Source organism: Oreochromis aureus, linkage group 3 (genome assembly GCF_013358895.1).
Source record: "Oreochromis aureus strain Israel breed Guangdong linkage group 3, ZZ_aureus, whole genome shotgun sequence".
In the NCBI taxonomy this organism is placed as follows: Eukaryota; Metazoa; Chordata; class Actinopteri; order Cichliformes; family Cichlidae; genus Oreochromis; species Oreochromis aureus.
Genome location: NC_052944.1, coordinates 75,962,505 through 75,983,922, shown reverse-complemented (window position 1 = coordinate 75,983,922; position 21,418 = coordinate 75,962,505). Strand labels below are relative to the sequence as shown.

Genomic DNA, 21,418 nt, shown 5'->3' with positions numbered 1-21,418 from the left:
GATTTATTAAATGTATAACTTTTATTCTAATCTGCTGCTGAGTCTCATACACTGATGAAAATGGAGAAAACACAGATCACGAACATCTGTTCAACCAATTACTTTCATTCCACTTTGATCTGCGACAAAATGACACGTTCATCTCTGTTACAGTGTTGCGTTAGACTGATATATTCTTTTGTTCTTTATGCTGTAGATTAAACCACTACATTCTCGGCTACAAATAATTTAAGACGGTATTTGGTGACACACAAACAGGGTTTTTCAAAGTTCAGTTCTGTTAGTTTCCACATGCCGGTTGTTGTGTGCTAAAAACAATGGCCACCAGGCCAAAGCAATGGTTTTGACTCGATAAGTCAAAAGTTTGATGGGTGAGGTTGACAAATAAAATTATTTCATGGTGAGACCTGAAGGAGTCAACTGTGCCAAAATGAATTAACTAAATACACCATTAAACAGTTATTTAAATGTGGAAATAATTGTGTAATTAATTAATTAAATATGTCAATAAAATGTGTAAAATATTAATTAATTACATGTGTCGTAACTATTTATGTAATTAATTATTTCCGATTTTAAATAATTATTACCACATTTAATTAATTATTTAATGGTGTATTTAATGAATTCATTATGGCAGTCCTGGTGTTCCATAGCTCTCCAGCTGATTTTTACTGCACTGGAGTGACTTCTTCATAGAGAGATTAAAGCACACTGTTAGTAGATCATCCTGCAATTGTGACATCACAATAATTTGCCTCGCTTTATAAATCTGTCACTTCTATAACATATAAAATTAAATACATAATACAATAAGTACTTTGTAAAGGACTTTGCTGACATCTTGGCTGAATACATGCCAAAATAAGATCGTGTTCCTATTGTTGGGGGTTTTAATATTCATGTGTGTTGTCCTGATATGCAAAGGGCTTTTAAGTGTGCTGTCCCACACATGAACGTGGACACACACTTGATCTTGTTTTATCTCATGTTGTGTTTTGGGTTTTTTGTTTTTTGTTTTTTAATGTAGAGATCTGTGATGCTGTGTTTTGTGACCACAGTGCTGTGATGTTTGAAGTTCCTCTTGCCTGTACCTCAGTTAAACTCACACTGCTGCTCGACGAGTTTTTAACTCCTCCACTGCTGAGCAGTTTTCAACAGTTTTAACCAGAACTGCAAAATCCCAGAGATTTTATGCAGCCAGACCACAGAACTGAGCTCATGGTTTTATTCCACCTGCCAGACTGCTTTGGACATGGCTCCATTAAAATCCAGGCATTCTAAAACTAAATCTGAGCCCTGGCTGAACGACACGACCCGAGCTGTCAGACACGAAAAGTGCCGTTGAGCTGAGCACATGTGGAAAAAGGACAATTTACAAGTGTCATTCCATATGCTAAAAGACTGTTAGCGTCAAAAAACAAACAAACAAAAAAACAAAACACAAAACAGTTATTTGACATTATTGTGTGAAACTGTAACAACTTGCATGTTTTATTTAAAACTATTAACTTTCCTCTCAGTGCACCACATACCGACTCTATCAAGCTCTTCTCTGCAGCCTGAGAAAGTTTTTTTCACTGGAAAAAAATTTACAATTTTCAAATGATGCTGTCTCTCTTAACCTCTTATAAGAGGTGTTACCTACAGTTGGACCTTTGGTTCTCAAGCTGGTAAACTGTCTGAGTCAAAATTGAATTTAATCAAATCGATTATAGAAATCAGTGACGATACTCAGCCCTAGTGAGTAGCCTAAGCCCGGCAGAAGTGGATGTAGCTGTGGGTAATGAGAAAAGATGAAAAGGTTGATAACACATTACATGCCACGGTAAATGCACTGCCTGATTGTTACCTCTCCCCACTGCCTTCAGTGGCAGGCAGCAGGAAACAGATCAGGAGGCCGAGATGATGTTTAAGTTTGACATTACTCACAATATTGCCAAAGAGTGATAAGGAATGCACAAGCACGTTTCAGTAACTTATCTTTCTTGTAGATCTGTGCTCCAAATAAAGAAGTTTAGATTATTAGTTAAAATCACAAATTTTAAGTTACAAATCAATATTGTCTGCATGGACAGATATTCCATATATATTCCGTTTTGAAATTTCGCACATTTTAAAAAGTTTGAATTTGTTTAGTATCCTATTGAACAGCAGAAATGAGACTTTCTTTTCAGAAGTAAGTAACAGGAAAAAAACAGCAGTTGACAGCGCTGTAAACAACGGCAGACTTATGCGTAATAAACAAGCGAATAATGTAGAAAACAGATTTTTTTTGACGAGAAACTGTTCTTGAAGTACACATAGACAGAGAGAGAGAGAGAAAGAGCTGTGCATGAAGTGTGATTTTATTGTTGTGGAAGCAAAACAGCAAAAGTAAGAGGGAATTCATGACAATGTTTACGTGAAGGGTTGGATCTTCTTTAGCTGCTGGTTTAGTCAATATTGTTTGGAGAGAAATGAAACCTGCAGCTTCGGAATGTAGTGGAAAAAGGGCGTGAACACAAAGCACGGACCCACCGAAACATCAGCGAGCTGTCGGCTTTCAGCCCCGACCGTGTCCATGCTGTCGGGAGAGAAAGGCGACATCTCGCTTATTCTGATCCGTCGGTGGATCCACGCTTTGTGTTTACAATCTTTGTGCAGAATCGAGGTCCTGCTCTCATTTACTATTTCAGCTGTTTGGTTGTTGTTATTTGTTAAAATTTTGTGGGATTTAACCTGAAATTCTGGCATTTTGGTCAAAATAAATGTATATTAAGAAATCAATTCAGGATTTTAATGAATCGATATCAAGTTATCCAAGCTAGAACCGATTTTAATCGATAATCACAACTGACCCCTATACATAACTTTGTGGACATGTAGCCAACAGTAATGTTTTAACGTTCTTCGCAGATATATAAGTGGCTAAAATTTAATTCTTGCTTTTAAAAGTTTATTCTTCTGCCGTCTGCTGTTTTGTTTTGTTTTTTTGTTTTTTTGAAATAGCCACAGCCACCACTGCACTATGAATTCTGGCCTATGTTGTGACGAAATCAGCCTTCAAATGGGGCCTCGAAGGATGCAGACCAAGTATAGATAGATAGTATAAGTGTAGATACTTACATGAAAAAAACCATAATAACTTCATACTGTCACTGGGTTTAAACTAAAGGAGTGTTCACAAGAAATCATCAGTATCAAACTGTGACAATGAAAAATGTTCATTAAAGCAACAAAGAATGTGATGAGTTTGATGTAAATCTTTGGTAATGCATGGGGGAAGCTCTGTGCCAATTTTATCAACAACTAAGGATTTTATCCTTTTCTGGATGCAATACCTTGGCCTCCAGTAACACTATATGGAATCTTAGAGTCATTTTGACCAGGATTTCTCCTTTAATGGAAATATAAAGCAAATATTTAAGACTGCTTTCTTCCATTGCTGCAATATCTTTTAAATCAGAAATATCCTGTCTCAGAGTGATGCTGAAAAACTCGTTCATGCATTTACTTCTAGTCGGAATTATTGTAATTCATTATTACCAGGATGGTTTTTTTTGCGTTGGGACAAAGGCAGGATGCGATGGCTGCTGTTTTATCTACGTGTGGATCCACATGCCCAGCTCTAAATTGTACCCAAATACTCTAGGTCCCTCCATCCAACCACACACTTTCGGGACCGTGACCACCAACTGCACATGCTCCAACGAGGTATCACTATGAATGACAACATCATCCAGGTAGCAAACAGCATATGCAGTGTGAGGACGCAGCTATCGCTACAGGAGGTTCTGAAAAATGCCCGCGGCTTCAAACAAGCCTAACAGAAGTGTGACGAATGGTACGAACCATACAGAGTAGAGAAGGACGTTTTTGTCTTTGGCCTCTGCAGACAAGGGAATCTGCCAGTAGGTGTTAGTTAAATCCAACATCATAAAAACAAGCAGTGCTTATTCAGCATCAAACCATGAGACCTTCACTTTGTGACAATCATCACAGAACCATATAAAATCCTGCGCTCACTTCTTAATTACCTGGAAGCATCTTAAAGACAACCGGCCCCTCTCAACAGCTGGGACAAATCACCTGGCAACCAGATAAGCATAGGAGACCAAACACTGAGGAACAAATCCTCATTTCATCCTATGATAACAGCATTTTCACCATTTCAGCCAATTCCTTTTGCACAATTTGTCTCTTGTGCTCAGGCAACCTGTAGGGCCATGAACAGACTTTCACACCAGGCTGCGTTTGAAATTGGTGCTGCATGAGAGTCTTGCAGATGGTCGGGGGGAATGAACACATCTGCAAGCTACTGTTGCAATGCAGGAACATCTGCTTTATTGGAATGTGTGAGATGTTAATCACAATGCATCTTAAACACACTGTCTGAAAACTTCATGCCCACATCTTGTTTTTAAGAAAAATCAAACATCTTTTCCTTAAATTCATTTCAGGGTTTTTAATGAGCTGCATGAACCGTGCCGAGAACAGCCAAGTCTCCTCCTCTGATAAACCTCCACATGTACCACTAAAAACACTTAAATTCATCAAGATCAAAATGAATTCATTAAAAAACAATGTGGACAAACAAAGGATACAGTAAATACACTAAAGTGAAAGGAGGAGCCAAAGATAGATGTTTTAATAGGATTTGAATTAACTAAAATTAGTCACATGTGATCTTTAAAATGGTCCTGATGTGTGTTGCTGTTTTTAACAGTTCTTTGCTGCCACTGTGAATATTGTGTTCCTTCCCTAATTAAATAAAGGTTACACAGCCTCACTGCTCCATCTTCTGGTAAAAAAAAAAAAAAAAAAAAGGTATTACATGGAAGTACAGCCCAAAACCAGTTTAGTTTGAGTTTCGTTTTTCTGGACATAAAGTCACAGCAGGTTTTGTTTCAAAGCTGGTGGACAGATTTAGTTTATTTTGGAAGTTTTAAGAGCAACTGCTGTGAAATTATTTGCAGTTTTGGGAGAAAATGATTTAAGAGAAGATTTTACCACAGCAAAAGATTAAATATGAATGAAGAATTGAAATTTAACTGAGGTGAAACATGCAATGAATACATAAAAAATAAGTTAATTTTGGAAAAGCTAAAAAAGTTCAAGTAAAAGAAATGATTTACATATCCATATGTGATTTTTGATAGAATACCAGTTTGGTTAAACAAAGAGAAAGAAAAGACATTCCTATAACGTTAATAATACACTAACAAGTACAACTACTAAACACTACTGTGTCCTAAGGGAACAAAGACTAAAATGTAACAGGGATAACATTTTAGAGAATTAAAATCCCTCAAAGGAAAAAACATAAACTTGATATACATATCTATACATGCAGCTTCCTAAATGTAACATTCAGGATTATTCACTGCAGGTCCAGAAATCAGAGGATCTTTCTCTCTCTTCAGATTCATTGTGATCCAGTGATTTCAGTCCTGCATGATCAGGCTGATGTTTGCACAGAGCAGATAATGAAGTGAATGTTTTTTGCACATTGGTAACAGTGAAACACTTTATTCACAGTGTGGGATCGTTTGTGTTCGGAGTATGAACTGAGATTCCTGAAGCTCTTGTCACACTGGTCACAGCTGAAGTTCACTTCCATGTGTGTACGTTCATGTTTGTTACGATGACCTGATTGTAAGAAGCTTTTGTCACAGTGTCTGCACTTGTATGGTGTCTCTCCTGTGTGGATTCATTTATGCTTTTTCTTTAAGCTCACATGCAGTGGTGAAGGATGACACACACTGGTCACAGATGTGCTTTTTTACCCCACTGTGGAAGAGTTCATGTATTTTTAATGTACTTGGTGTGTGGAAGCCTCTCCCACATTCTTTGCAGTAGTTCATTTTGTCTCCAGTGTGTCTACGTTGATGTGGTTTTAGGTCCCGTTCATGATTGGAGGTTTTTTCACAAAGGTCACAGAGAAACTCTTTCCCACCACCACAGTGACGACAGGGTTGAGAACTGGATCCATCTGTGTTGCTCTGCTTTTTTTTATTTTTATCCTGAATGTCGCCTGAAACAAAGAGCATCTCTGCCAACATCCAATTACATTTTACTGTTTACATTATAACACTCAGCTTACTGGGCGAAAACGACTCTTCATTTTCCCAAACAGTTCATTCAGTATAACTCCATAAGTTTACTAATCAGACTTGTTCCAAACAATCAGGTTAAAATTACAAGATAAAAAACTAAATACATACCTCACAGTAACTGCACTTGTAGAGTTACTTTCTTGTGTGGATCTGTTGGTGTTTATTCAGCTTATGTGGAGATTTAAAAGTCTTCTCACACAGGTCACATTTATAAGGTCTCTCCTCAGTGTGGCTAAACATGTGTTGTTGTAACTGTGCATCTGTTGTAAACAGTTTCCCACACTGATCACAGCAGGAAACATCATTTCCAGTGTGAATCCATAGGTGAATATTTCGGTAGTGTTTTTCACTGAAACTTTTTCCACAAAAGTTGCAGCTGTACGCCTTAATTCCAGAGTGGGTAACTAGATGCCTCTGTAAGTTTTGACTTTGAGCAAAAGCTTTACCACACAAGTCACAATAGTGTGCTTTAACTACACTGTGGATGAGTTGGTGTTTTTTTAAGCCCTCACGATATGTAAAAGACTTTCCACACAAGTCACAGCTGTAAGGTTTAAATCCACTGTGGATGAGTTGGTGTCTTTTTAAGGCTCCACCCCGGGTAAAAGACTTTCCACACAAGTCACAGCTGTAAGGTTTAACTTCACTGTGGATGAGTTGATGTGTTTTGAAGCCTCCAGCCTGGGTAAAAGACTTTCCACACAAGTCACAGCTGTAAGGTTTTACTTCACTGTGGATGAGTTGGTGTGTTTTTAAGTGTCCAGACTCGGTAAAAGACTTTCCACACAAGTCACAGCTGTAAGGTTTAAATCCACTGTGGATGAGTTGGTGTCTTTTTAAGTCTCCAGCCCGGGTAAAAGACTTTCCACACAAGTCACAGCTGTAAGGTTTAATTCCACTGTGGGTGAGCCGATGTGCATTTAAGCCTCCAGCCAGGGTAAAAGACTTTCCACACAAGTCACAGCTATAAGGTTTAATTCCACTGTGGATGAGTTGGTGTTTTTTTAAGTGTCCAGCCTGGGTAAAAGACTTTCCACACAAGTCACAGCTATAAGGTTTAATTCCACTGTGGATGAGTTGGTGTTTTTTTAAGTGTCCAGCCTGGGTAAAAGACTTTCCACACAAGTCACAGCTATAAGGTTTAATTCCACTGTGGATGAGTTGGTGTTTTTTTAAGTCTCCACCCCGGGTAAAATCCTTCCCACACTCATCACAGCTGTAGGTTTTCTCTCCCTTTCTTCTGTGAGGTTTGTCGGCCTCCTGAGAGCGCTGACTTCTCGCTCCATGTTGGTCCTGCAGTGACAGAGATACAAACAGAGGCAGTGAGTGAAATGCAGTTGTGGAACAAACTGAAACTCCCTCCATCAGTGGAATCAAACATGTCAACAAACACATTGTAGGTGTGTTACCACCACCTTCTGGTGATAGCATCACATTTCAATGATGTGCTACAATGAGAGTCCCAGTGAAAAATACATATTGATAAGTGGAGAAAATATTTTACTTATAAAAAATTATAAAAAATTGTGAGTTCAATTTTTGATATTGTTGTTTCGGCACACATTGTTGTTTCAATGTGTGCCGATAAGAAAATATGTTTGTATTTTCTTGTAACCTCTGAGTGTTTTGTTTGTGAATGTAGGTTCTGTGTATATGGAGGAGCCCAGGATGGAAAAGATAAAGCTGCTGTTAACACGTTTTTAAAAACCAACCAGCTGAGCACACAGTTTTAATAACAGTGATATTTTTCTCACCTTTTGTGTTGAAGTCATTGTTTCCTCTGTAGTGGCTGAGCTGAGTCCAAATGGCTGAAATTGTTCCTCTGTTGCTCCACCAGACTCTTCTCCTGTTACTCAGCTGGGACACAAAAAGTATATGCATTTTATCCCTGATAAAAAAAAGCAGAGCAAACAAACATGACTAAACTCCTCAGTGACAACAATACCTATGAAACTTCAATGTGGAACCCGAGAAGCAGCTACAACAAGAACGTCATCAGTTGACACAAGAACCTGAAAGGGAAAAGCCACTGACCCCCCTGCATATCACTGCCTTTACCCAGTGGATGCTACACCCTGTATATATGGAGCTCTATAGATCCACAAGTCCGGCTCACACTCAATGGTAGCAGTATAAACTCAGCCACCTGAAGCACCTCATTAGATTCCACGTACTCCACCCAGACAAGGTAAAGGGTGGTTGTACGTAGGGATGGGTATCGTTTAGGTTTTATCCGATACCAGTACCGGTACGATGAGGCCTATCGCAATAGTTTAATTTTCATATCGAGAAAAAGTTATTTCGCAATACATATCGTTATCATTCTATCGCCCAGCTCTATATGGACCTAATGCATACATATTATTAAAATTTGGGCTATAACGGTTGTATTAATATATGGAAACTTGAAATGCTCCCACAAATGGCAGTACAGCATGTAAAAACAGAAAGATAAGCTCTGGCGGACTTGGTTCTATGGTAGGTCTTAAAGGGTTAAATAGCCTGTGGCAAATATATTAGTGTTGTCTTCTCAATATACATGCTCTTAACTTTATGCAAGAGAAAATAAAGTATAACAAAAATTATATTTTTCGCAAAGGTTGCCCTCCCCCACGCTTGTACCTGTGGCTTCATGTCCTGGGGGTTAATACAGTTTAAATGAAGCTGAAATTAATTACGCTTCTTATTATTTTAATAGTGCACAGAGATCGCGGATACAAGCGGCAGAAATGAGCTTCCTCCGAAGAGTGGCTAGCCTCCCCTTTAGAGATAGGGTGAGAAGTTCGGCCATCCGAGAGGGGCTCAGAGTTGAGCCACTGCTCCTCCACATCGAAAGGAGCCAGATGAGGTGGTTCGGGCATGTGACAAGGTGGTGGAGGCCAGGAGATGCAACACACTGGCAGGCGGATGATGGAAAGGCAGGAGGAGCAGAGACCTGAGGCGGTGAACTGAACTTCAGGTAAGAAGTTATGACGTGCAGTCTATCTGGGTCAGATATAAACCAAGTTTAGGTGGAGTTTATTTTCGTTATGCTGACTTTTTACAGTCAGTTACAATAACTCGTTTCTATACTGCTGGGCGGGTGCTATGATATTATTGATGTTGAACTTGTTTTATCTTATTTATAAGGTTAGTTATTAGAGTTTCCAACTCTCGTATTCAGAGAAAATATTACGCGTTTCGTATTGAGGTGAAAAGGAACACAGTTTGTCCCGTATTTCAGCTACAATGAAAAAGACACAAAGCTGCAGTTATTCTGTGTCTTTGCTGCACAGCTGCCTCTTCTCCTCCCTCCTCTCTCTCCTGTTTCTACTTCAATCATGAAACTGATCAGTGATCAGCTGATCGGCTTTTCTCTCTTGTTTGTTTATCGCTCTGAATCTTACAACAAACATTTTCATCTGATGTAAAATGTATAGAAATCCATTATTGAACATAGTATTTTTTAGGGTCCCATCATAATTTCTTCAGTAGCTAAGTACTGTTTATGATGCCAGCATTTTCCCACATTTTCTAGATTCTGTACCAGTACTGTGTGTAAAATGCCATCAAAAAGTCAATTAAGTTTTATTCTTTCTCACCTGTCTTGTCTCCTTTCACTTTTTAAAGGTTGCCATGTTAGAAAAAATATTTTGCCCTGCCATGCTGTTTATTGATGTGGCAAATGAATAGTTTATGAAAATATACCTAAATCTGTCATCAGTAATCAGTAATGATCATGTCTCACCTCTAGTCTTCTCTGTCTTAATTTCAGGTTTTCACCATGTGTTGTAGATAGTTCAGGAGGTTAACTTGACCAAGCAGTCGACTTTCGGGTACTGTTTAGAATACCAGAATAGGGGGATGCGTAGGTTTAAGTTTATTAGACTGATACATATATACCAACAAGACAGTGTACATCACTGTGACAACAGCGTTTGTTTTCATTCAAAGGCTTTATGGTTTTTCCTATAATAACTGGTGGGCCGGTCTCTAGTCAAAATGCCCGGGCCGATTTTTTGTCCCAGTCCAGCCCTGCCGGGAGGAGGCCCCGGGGCAGACCCAGGACACGCTGGAGAGATTATATCTCTCGGCTGGCCTGATAAGCTGGAGGAGGTAGCTGGGGAGAGGGAGGTCTGGGCCTCTCTGCTTAGGCTGCTGCCCCCGCGACCCGGCCTCGGATAAAGCGGATGAAGATGGATGGATAGTGCACACAGCTAACTCTCTCTGCTGAATATGTAAAAAATAAAAGTGTTACTGTGTTACATGCCTGAATGTTGCTCATGGTCTGATGGGAAATAATGTTTTCTGTTCTTTAGCACATCGAACAGTCAGCTGTTCACAGCTGCTCTCAAGCGGATTTTTACTGAACTGGAGTGGCTTCTTCATAGAGAGATTAAAACACACTGTTAGTAGATCATCCTGCAATTGTAAAATCACAATAATTTGCCTCGCTTTAAAAATCTGTCACTTCTATAACATATAAAATTAAATACATAATACAATAAGTACTTTGTGAAGGACTTTGCTGACATCTTGGCTGAATACATGCCAAAATATGATTGTGTTTGTATTGTTGGGGGTTTTAATATCCATGTGTGTTGTCCTGATATGCCCATGGCAAAGGGCTTTTAAGGCCTTATTGATTCTTTTAATGTGGTGCAATGTGTGACCTGTCCCCACAATGTGGACACACACTTGATCTTGTTTTATCTCATGTTGTGTGTTTTTTATTTGTTTTTTTAATGTAGAGATCTGTGATGCTGTGTTTTGTGACCACAGTGCTGTGATGTTTGAAGTTCCTCTTGCCTGTACCTCAGTTAAACCTCACACTGCTGCTCAGCGAGTTTTTAACTCCTCCACTGCTGAGCAGTTTTCAACAGTTTTAACCAGAACTGCAAAATCCCAGAGATTTTATGCAGCCAGACCACAGAACTGAGGTCATGGTTTTATTCCACCTGCCAGACTGCTTTGGACATGGCTCCATTAAAATCCAGGCATTCTAAAACTAAATCTGAGCCCTGGCTGAACGACACGACCCGAGCTGTCAGACACGAGTGCTGTTGAGCTGAGCACACGTGGAAAAAGGACAATTTACAAGTGTCATTCCAGATGCTAAAAGACTGTTAGCGTCAATACAAAAAAACACTTATCTGACAGTATTGTGTGAAACTGTAACAACTTGCATGTTTTATTTAAAACTATTAACTCTGTTCTCAGTGCAACACATACTGACTCTATCAAGCCCTTCTGTGCAGCCTGAGGAAGTTTTTTGCACTTTAAAAATTTATAATTTACAAATCATGCTGTCTCTCTTCAACTCTTATAAGAGGTGTTACCTACAGTTGGACCTTTGGTTCTCAAGCTGGTAAACTATAGTTTGATGTCAGATGTAGCCCCCAAAATTTTTAACATACTGTAGTTCTTGATCCCACGATTCTTGAAAATTATAGGCCTTTCTTCTAACAACCTTTTCTTTCCAAAATTCTTGAAAAGAGAGTTTACAGTCAATGGATGACCTTCCTGAAAAAGCAAAATGTTTTACACGTTTTCCAATCTGGTATTAAACCCTCTCATAGCACTGAATCAGCCCGTTTAAAAAATTTTAATGACATATTTTTAGCTACTGATACTGGGAATTGTGTTGTTCTTGTGCTTTTAGATTTGACAGTTGCATTTGATACCGTGGATCATGTATTTTACTCTGTCGTTTGGAGCATTGGGCGGGTACAGCACTTGAGTGGTTCAGGTCCTACTTGACAGGGCAAACATTTTGTGTCAGTCTCTGTGACCATGTGTCGTCCTCCGCTCCTCTCTTGTGTGGTGTCCCACAGAGCTCAGTTCTAGGCCCCCTCCTCTTTTCTTTGCATCTGCTCTCTCTTGGATCTATACTGAGAAAACACAGCATTGCTTGACAGTTAAATTAAGCCAGTGGTAAAATCAAGCATCTTTCAGCTGAGGCAGCTGGCTAAAATAAAGCCAATTCTTTCACAGAGGCACTTTGAGAAGGTTATCTAGCACTCGATGGGATTACTGTAATGCACTTTATATATGGGTCAGTGCTTCATACATCTACAGAAGATTCAAAATGCTGCACCTCCAAAGTTTGAGCACATTTCCCCTATTTCAGTTTCACTTCACCTGCTGCACATTTCTTTTAGGATTCCTTTTCAAATTCTTTTATTTGCGTTAAAGCCCTCTATGGTCTAGTCCAATCTTATATCTCTGAGCTGCTACTGCCGTATACACCCACCTGCTCTCTTAAGTCAGCTGATCAGCTTTTCCTGAATGTACCCAGGACTGACTTGATGCATTCTCAATCATCTAGGAAAGTAAATCCCCTAAAGTTGAATCTGTTCATCTGGACGTAGCATTTTGTGGGAGAAACGTTTCATCACTCAAGTTACTTCTTCAGTCTTAACTTAACCTATCCTCACAAAATGCAAGCCTTTGGACAGTGGAAGGAAGCCGGAGTACCTGGGGAGAACATGCAAACTCCACACATAAAGACGCACCAGTGCCAACCACCGTGCTGCAGCTCGTGGGGATAGGTAAATTGAAAAATCCAAATTGCCCATAGGTGTGAATGGGGGAGTGAATGTGAGCGCGAATGGTTATCTGTCCCTGTGTGTTAGCCCTACGCCAGACTGGTGACCCGTCCAGGGTATAGGGTTGTGCGATATGACCAAAATCTCCTATCCCGATATAAGAATTCTATCGTCCCAATAACAGTATAAATCACAAAATTTTAACATTTTCTGTAAATTCAGTGACTCTCGGGCAGCGCGACTTGCGGGAAGTGTTTCCAGCTGGGCGTCATGTAGCTTGAGTCGAGTGTTTTAACCGATGCATGAAACTATACATTTTTAGACATAAGTTGTAACGGCCGTTTTCTTTGTGAGTATTTATTACACGGCGTGCTGCGGGGAAAAGCCTGTTCTAACGTTTGAGTCTAAGGTTTATTTTTTAGCACCTGGCGACTCTTTTTTTTAACTTCTCATCCGTAAATAATCTGCTCTTTCACTTGATTGTGTTTATTTTGAAAATGTCAACAGGATCTTGAGCTAAGTGGAACAAGTGGACACGTGCTGCTGTTACCGTCGTTGTTGCTAACCACAATGCATAAAAACAGGCGCTTGTCCGTCCGTAGTGTGGTTATATAAAATATAAGAGAAAGAGATAACTTTAAGAAATTAATATAGCCACTACAGTAACCATCAAAACAATTAAAAGATATTGCCGTTAACAGTTTATTTTGCGACACCACGAAACAAACGATAGCGTAAAATGAAACGATAGACGTTTTTATATCGTCATCCGATATATATCGTTATATCGAACAGCCCTAGTGTGACACTGTGTGTAGAGTGTCCATTTGTGTCTGTGAGTGCCGAGTATTTGTTTATGCGTGCATGAGGGTGGGAATGCACGTTTGTGTCTGTGTGTGTCTGTACGTCTATATCTATATGTCAGGTCAGGTCTTAGACACCACCTCTCTGGGAACAGAGAGGCTCTCCAACATATGGAGGCCTTTCTCCCTCACCACAGTCCCTGCCGGTGGCTGATTCCCTCAGGCATTGGTGCATTGGTGGTTCTTGGTGTCTAGGGCTGGACTGGCTTAAGACCTTTAATGGTGCACCATATACAAGTGTAGGCGAGCCCATAAATGGCAGGAAGTGAACATGCCTTACTAAGTAAGGAAACCAGAACCTTTACAGGGAATGTACCTGCAATTTAAGGCAAGGTTTACAAATGTATTGTCTGTTGTCTTCGTCTCCGTTATCAGTCATCCTAATTAGGGATGGGTATCGTTTAGGCTTTATCTGATACCAGTACCAAACCGGTACTTTTGAAATGGTGCCGGTGCTTAAACGGTGCTCAAACCGGTGCTTAAAGAATGGAGAACATAAAATTGGTCCTCAAACCTCTCATGTTCAGCTGTTTTTTTTGTAAAAAGATAACAATGTTAGCCTTTTCTGCAGCTATAGGGCATATATGGTATCATTCTTGGCTGGAAGCAGTGCTTAAACAATGGAAAAATCACAAACTTGGTCCAAAAACCTCTCATGTTTAACTGTTTTCCACTTTTTCTTTGGTCATTTTAGCCTTTTTGGCCAGGGTGAAGGCAGTATCTGCCATCAAACAAGAAGACAGCCGCATGTAACTACGACGGTGTTTACTAGTTCATCTTACATGCGTTAATGTAATAATGTGGTTAGCCTACTCAACGTAAATTACACACGAACAACATTAACCTACTCACCCAGAGAACAGCTGCTGCTGCCATCATCATCCGTCATCATTTCTGCTACACTGGCAGGGCTAGGGGCCAGGACTCTCCTTTTCGGGTTTTTGGGGGATGTTGCTAACTCCGGGTCCGATAACAGCCAACCCACCCGCAGTAGATGTGCACGGTGTGAGGTCTCGCAGCAAGCCATCAAATATGGCGCATTTTAAAAAAACGCTATGTGTCGCCAGGTTTCACCTTTGCACAGTATCATCTTAAAGCACTTGTAGCAGGCTGCTGAGTTTGCATCTTTTGCTGTGAAGTACAGCCAGACTTTGACCGCTTCGCCTTGGGCGTTTTTAATCTGTAGCTCTGCTCTAAAAGAACGTACGTACCTGAGTCTGCCTACTATCGTCGGAAACGTAAAATGATTGGCTACAATCTAAAGTGTGTCACAGCTCAGGAAAAAAAAAAGCAACGAAATAAAGCACCGAAATGTGCGCTGCTTTTCGGTGTGGTTACTACCGTTTATGTGAGCACCGGTGCCATCATGGCACCAGATACCGGTACCCATCCCTAATTCTAATTTTACCATCTCTGTGCAAATCTGCAGATTCCACACAAAGACATGATCACAAAGCGTGGACCTGACGCTTCAGTAAGATGTCGACTTTTTCACCCGATGGAACGAACATGGACACGCAGATGGGGCAGAAAGTCGAAATCTTACTGATTTTGAGCTGCAGGTTTTGTTCCTCTCTGACCAACAGAGAGCTTGATTTTTGCTGTTTAATACTTTTTTTTTTTATTATGCCAAATTGAAAAGTGATTAGCTTGCAGAATATTTTGAAGCAGATATCTGCTATAAAAAGTCAGGCCAGGAAAATGTCCTTCATGTTTTTCTGTGGTTTGACACAGAGGAATCTGCTGTGATGCTTTCACCTCTGATGAAGTCTCACAAGTGTCAGTATTGATAAATTATCAGAATTGTAATATTTCTAACTGTCTGAGTCAAAATTGAATTTAATCAAATCGATTATAGAAATCAGTGACGATACTCAGCCCTAGTGAGTAGCCTAAGCCCGGCAGAAGTGGATGTAGCTGTGGGTAATGAGAAAAGATGAAAAGGTTGATAACACATTACATGCCACGGTAAATGCACTGCCTGATTGTTACCTCTCCCCACTGCCTTCAGTGGCAGGCAGCAGGAAACTATCAGGAGGCAGAGATGATGTTTAAGTTTAACATTACTCACAATATTGCCAAAGAGTGATAAGGAATGCACAAGCACGTTTCAGTAACTTATCTTTCTTGTAGATCTGTGCTCCAAATAAAGAAGTTTAGATTATTAGTTAAAATCACAAATTTTAAGTTACAAATCAATATTGTCTGCATGGACAGATATTCCATATATATTCCGTTTTGAAATTTCGGACATTTTCAAAAGTTTGAATTTGTTTAGTATCCTATTGAACAGCAGAAATGAGACTTTCTTTTCAGAAGTAAGTAACAGGAAAAAAACAGCAGTTGACAGCGCTGTAAACAACGGCAGACTTGTGCGTAATAAACAAGCGAATAATGTAGAAAACAGATTTTTTTTGACAAGAAACTGTTCTTGAAGTACACATAGACAGAGAGAGAGAGAGAAAGAGCTGTGCATGAAGTGTGATTTTATTGTTGTGGAAGCAAAACAGCAAAAGTAAGAGGGAATTCATGACGATGTTTATGTGAAGGGTTGGATCTTCTTTTGCTGCTGGTTTAGTCAATATTGTTTGGAGAGAGATAAAACCTGCAGCTTCAGAATCTAGTGGTAAAAGGGCGTGAACACAAAGCACGGACCCACCGAAACATCAGCGAGCTGTCGGCTTTCAGCCCCGACCGTGTCCATGCTGTCGGGAGAGAAAGGCGACATCTCGCTGATTCTGATCCGTCGGTGGATCCACGCTTTGTGTTTACAATCTTTGTGCAGAATCGAGGTCCTGCTCTCATTTACTATTTCAGCTGTTTGGTTGTTGTTATTTGTTAAAATTTTGTGAGATTTAACCTGAAATTCTGGCATTTTGGTCAAAATAAATTTATATTAAAAAATCAATTCAGGATTTTAATGAATCGATATCACGTTATCCAAGCTAGAACCGATTTTAATCGATAATCAAAACCCACCCCTATACATAACTTTGTGGACATGTAGCCAACAGTAATGTTTTAACGTTCTTCGCAGATATATAAGTGAGCTAAAATTTAATTCTTGCTTTTAAAAGTTTATTCTTCTGCCGTCTGCTGTTTTGTTTTGTTTTTTTGTTTTTTTGAAATAGCCACAGCCACCACTGCACTATGAATTCTGGCCTATGTTGTGACGAAATCAGCCTTCAAATGGGGCCTCGAAGTATGCAGACCAAGTATAGATAGATAGTATAAGTGTAGATACTTACATGAAAAAAACCATAATAACTTCATACTGTCACTGGGTTTAAACTAAAGGAGTGTTCACAAGAAATCATCAGTATCAAACTGTGACAATGAAAAATGTTCATTAAAGCAATCAAGAATGGGATGAGTTTGATGTAAATCTTTGGTAATGCATGGGGGAAGCTCTGTGCCAATTTTATCAACAACTAAGGTGTTAAGAGAAAACTCAGGAGGCAAGAAACACAGACTCAGCGCTTTTTACATGTACATGGCCAATGCCCCAACACAGTCTCCACACAGCAACGTGTACAAGACGTGTCACGGAGGATCCGCGCCGAGGCATCTGTGTGTTCTTTATTATATAGGCAAAAAGCTTGTATCATATTCTTAGCATACAAAGTATGAAAAACAACTCCCTATATGGAGACTTAAGATATGGAGACTGAAGATACGTGAGTTCGGTGAGTTCGTTGGCCATATCTGTATGTGGCCTTGAACATTTCTACTTTTATTTGTGCAGCTTCCTCCCTATGGTTTCAATCATACTCCTCATGTCATACACACACACTAAGTTTAAATGAAGCTAAACACTATGAGAGTACAGACAGTAATATAAGAATACAAGTTTCCTTTAACATATTATTGGTACAAGTTTCCTTTAACATAAGGATGTTATCCTTTTCTGGATGCAATACCGTGGCCTCAAGTAACACTATACAGAATCTTAGAGTCATTTTGACCAGGAAATATGGAAATATAAAGCAAATATTTAAGACTGCTTTCTTCCATTGCTGCAATATCTTTAAAATCAGAAATATCCTGTCTCAGAGTGATGCTGAAAAACTCGTTCATGCATTTACTTCTAGTCGGAATTATTGTAATTCATTATTACCAGGATGGTTTTTTTTGCGTTGGGACAAAGGCAGGATGCGATGGCTGCTGTTTTATCTACGTGTGGATCCACATGCCCAGCTCTAAATTGCACCCAAATACTCTAGGTCCCTCCATCCAACCACACACTTTCGGGACCGTGACCACCCACTGCACATGCTCCAACGAGGTATCACTATGAATGACAACATCATCCAGGTAGCAAACAGCATATGCAGTGTGAGGTAAATGGCCTGTATTTATATAGCGCTTTACTAGTCCCTAAGGACCCCAAAGCGCTTTACATATCCAGTCATTCACCCATTTTGATGGCAAGCTACATTGTACCTTGAGCCACGATCGCCCCTGCCTCACAGTCATATGCAGTGTGAGGACGCAGCTATCGCTACAGGAGGTGCTGAAAAATGCCCGCGGCTTCAAACAAGCCTAACAGAAGTGTGACGAATAGTACGAACCATACAGAGTAGAGAAGGACGTTTTTGTCTTTGGCCTCTGCAGACAAGGGAATCTGCCAGTAGGCGTTAGTTAAATCCAACATCATAAAAACAAGCGCACTGCTTGTTTTTATGACGCTTATACAGTCAGGTCAACCCGGGGCATGGGATAAGGATCAAACCATGAGACCTTCACTTTGTGACAATCATCACAGAACCGTATAAAACCCTGCGCTCACTTCTTAATTACCTGGAAGCACCTTAAAGACAACCGGCCCCTCTCAACAGCTGGGACAAATCATCTGGCAACCAGATAAGCATAGGAGACCAAACACTGAGGAACAAATCCTCATTTCATCCTATGATAACAGCATTTTCACCATTTCAGCCAATTCCTTTTGCACAATTTGTCTCTTGTGCTCAGGCAACCTGTAGGGCCATGAACGCACTTTCACACCAGGCTGCGTTTGAAATTGGTGCTGCATGAGAGTCTTGCAGATGGTCGGGGGAATGAACACATCTGCAAACTACTGTTGCAATGCAGGAACATCTGCTTTATTGGAATGTGTGAGATGTTAATCACAAAGCATCTTAAACACACTGTCTGAAAACTTCATGCCCACATCTTGTTTTTAAGAAAAATCAAACATCTTTTCCTTAAGATCATTTCAGGGTTTTTAATGAGCTGCATGTACCGTGCCGAGAGCAGCCAAGTCTCCTCCTCTGATAAACCTCCACATGTACCACTAAAAACATTTAAATTAGTTTGAATCTGAAATCATGGCTCAAACTACTTGTTGTGAAACCATTTGTTTATTTTTCACACCAAACTGTTTAATAAGATAAACTTTACACAGAGTTCATCAAATATAACTAACGCTTTAACATTATCAGGATTTCATAATACAAACTTCAGATCAACAGGAAAACAACCACAGAACATGTGGATCAAAATGAATTCATTAAAAAACAACGTGGACAAACAAAGGATACAGTAAATACACTAAAGTGAAAGGAGGAGCCAAAAAAAAGATGTTTAATAGGATTTGAATTAACTAAAAGTAGTCACATGTGATCTTTAAAATGGTCCTGATGTGTGCTGCTGTTTTTAACATTTAACAGTTCTTTGCTGCCACTGTGAATATTGTGTTCCTTCCCTAATTAAATTAAGGTTACACAGCCTCACTGCTCCATCTTCTGGTAAAAAAAACCCATGGAATTACATGGAAGTACAGCCCAAAACCAGTTCAGCTTGAGTTTCTTTTTTCTGGACATAAAGTCACAGCAGCTGTTGTTTCAAAACTGGTGGACAGATTTAGTTCATTTTGGAAGTTTTAAGAGCAACTGCTGTGTAATAATTTGCAGTTTTGGGAGAAAAATGATTTAAGAGAAGATTTTACCACAGCAAAAGATTAAATATGAATGAAGAATTGAAATTTAACTGAGGTGAAACATGCAATGAATACATAAAAAATAAGTTAATTTTGGAAAAGCTAAAAAAGCTCAAATAAAAGAAATGATTTACATATCCATATGTGATTTTTGATAGAATACCAGTTTGGTTAAACAAAGAGAAAAAAAGACATTCCTACTATACATTCCTTCCTATACATGCAGCTTCCTAAACGTAACATTCAGGATTATTCACTGCAGGTCCAGAAATCAGAGCTACCTCATCAGATCCAAGTGTGACATCAGCTGACACTCTTTACAGGAGATTCCATCTGAACTCTGGAGCCTGATCTCAAGGTTTTTAAGTCTGACCATGAAGCCAGAAGAGGATCTTTCTCTCTCTTCAGATTCATTGTGATCCAGTGATTTCAGTCCTGCATGATCAGGCTGATGTTTGCACAGAGCAGATAATGAAGTGAATGTTTTTGCACATTGGTAACAGTGAAACAGTTTATTTACAGCGTGGAATCGTTTGTGTTCGGAGTATGAACTGAGATTCCTGAAGCTCTTGTCACACTGGTCACAGCTGAAGTTCACTTCCATGTGTGTACGTTCATGTTTGTTACGATGACCTGATTGTGAGAAGCTTTTGTCACAGTGTCTGCACTTGTATGGTGTCTCTCCTGTGTGGATTCGCTTCTGCTTTTTCTTTAAGCTCACGTGCAGTGGTGAAGGATGACCCAGACTGGTCACATATGTGCTTTTTGACTCCACTGTGGAAGAGTTCATGTATTTTTAATGTACTTGGTGTGTGGAAGCCTCTCCCACATTCTTTGCAGTAGTTCATTTTGTCTGCAGTGTGTCTACGTTGATGTGGTTTTAGGTCCCGTTGATGATTGGAGGTATTTCCTCAGAGGTTACAAAGAAACTCTTTCCCACCACCACAGTGACGACAGGGCTGAGAACTGGATCCATCTCTGCCAACGTTCAATTACATTTTACTGTTTACATTTTAACACTCAGCATACTTGGCAAAATGTGACTCTACTTTTTCCAAACAGTTCATTCAATATTTTCATCAGGTCAGGTTTCATATCAGGTTTTCTGATCAGGCTCGTCCAAAAAATCAGGTTAAAATTACAGGATAAAACATAAATACATACCTCACAGTAACTGCACTTGTAGAGTTACTTGCTGGTGTGGATCCGTTGGTGTTTTTTCAGGTGATGTGGAGATTTAAAAGTCTTCTCACACAGGTCACATTTATAAGGTCTCTCCTCAGTGTGGCTAAACATGTGTATTTTTAACTGTGCTTCTGTTGTAAACAGTTTCCCACACTGATCACAGAAGTAAACATCATGTCCAGTGTGAATCCGCAGGTGAATATTTCGGTAGTGTTTGTTGCTGAACCTTTTTCCACAAAGGTCGCAGCTGTACGCCTTAATTCCAGAGTGGGTAACTAGATGCTTCTGTAAGCCGTGCCTTTGAGCAAAAGCTTTACCACACAATTCACAGCTGTACTCTTTAACTCCACTGTGCATGACATGGTGTTTTTTTAAGCCTTGACAATGGCTAAAAGACTTTCCACACAAATCACAGCTGTACGGTTTAACTCCACTGTGGATGAGTTGGTGTGTTTTTAAGCCTCCAGCCAGGGTAAAAGACTTTCCACACAAGTCACAGCTGTAAGGTCTAAGTCCACTGTGGATGAGTTGGTGTCTTTTTAAGGCTCCAGCCTTGGTAAAGGAATTTCCACACAAGTCACAGCTGTAAGGTTTAAATCCACTGTGGATGAGTTGGTGTGTTTTTAAGCCTCCAGCCCGGGTAAAAGACTTTCCACACTCATCACAGCTGTAAGGTTTAAGTCCACTGTGGATGAGTTGGTGTGTTTTTAAGCCTCCATCCCGGGTAAAAGACTTTCCACACAAGTCACAGCTGTAAGGTTTAACTCCACTGTGGATGAGTTGGTGTGTTTTTAAGGCTCCAGC

At 39.8% G+C, this 21,418-nt stretch overlaps 1 long non-coding RNA gene across 1 annotated transcript; it reads right to left on the bottom strand.

The window, feature by feature from the left end:
- Positions 1-7,325: 7,325 nt before the first annotated feature.
- On the bottom strand, positions 7,326-21,304 carry LOC120437637. The gene is made up of 3 exons (XR_005611309.1): positions 20,594-21,304; positions 7,853-7,955; positions 7,326-7,391 (listed from the first exon to the last, which is right to left on the bottom strand). It is a non-coding gene; the product is annotated as an uncharacterized LOC120437637 (long non-coding RNA).
- Between the last annotated feature and the right edge of the window lie 114 nt (positions 21,305-21,418).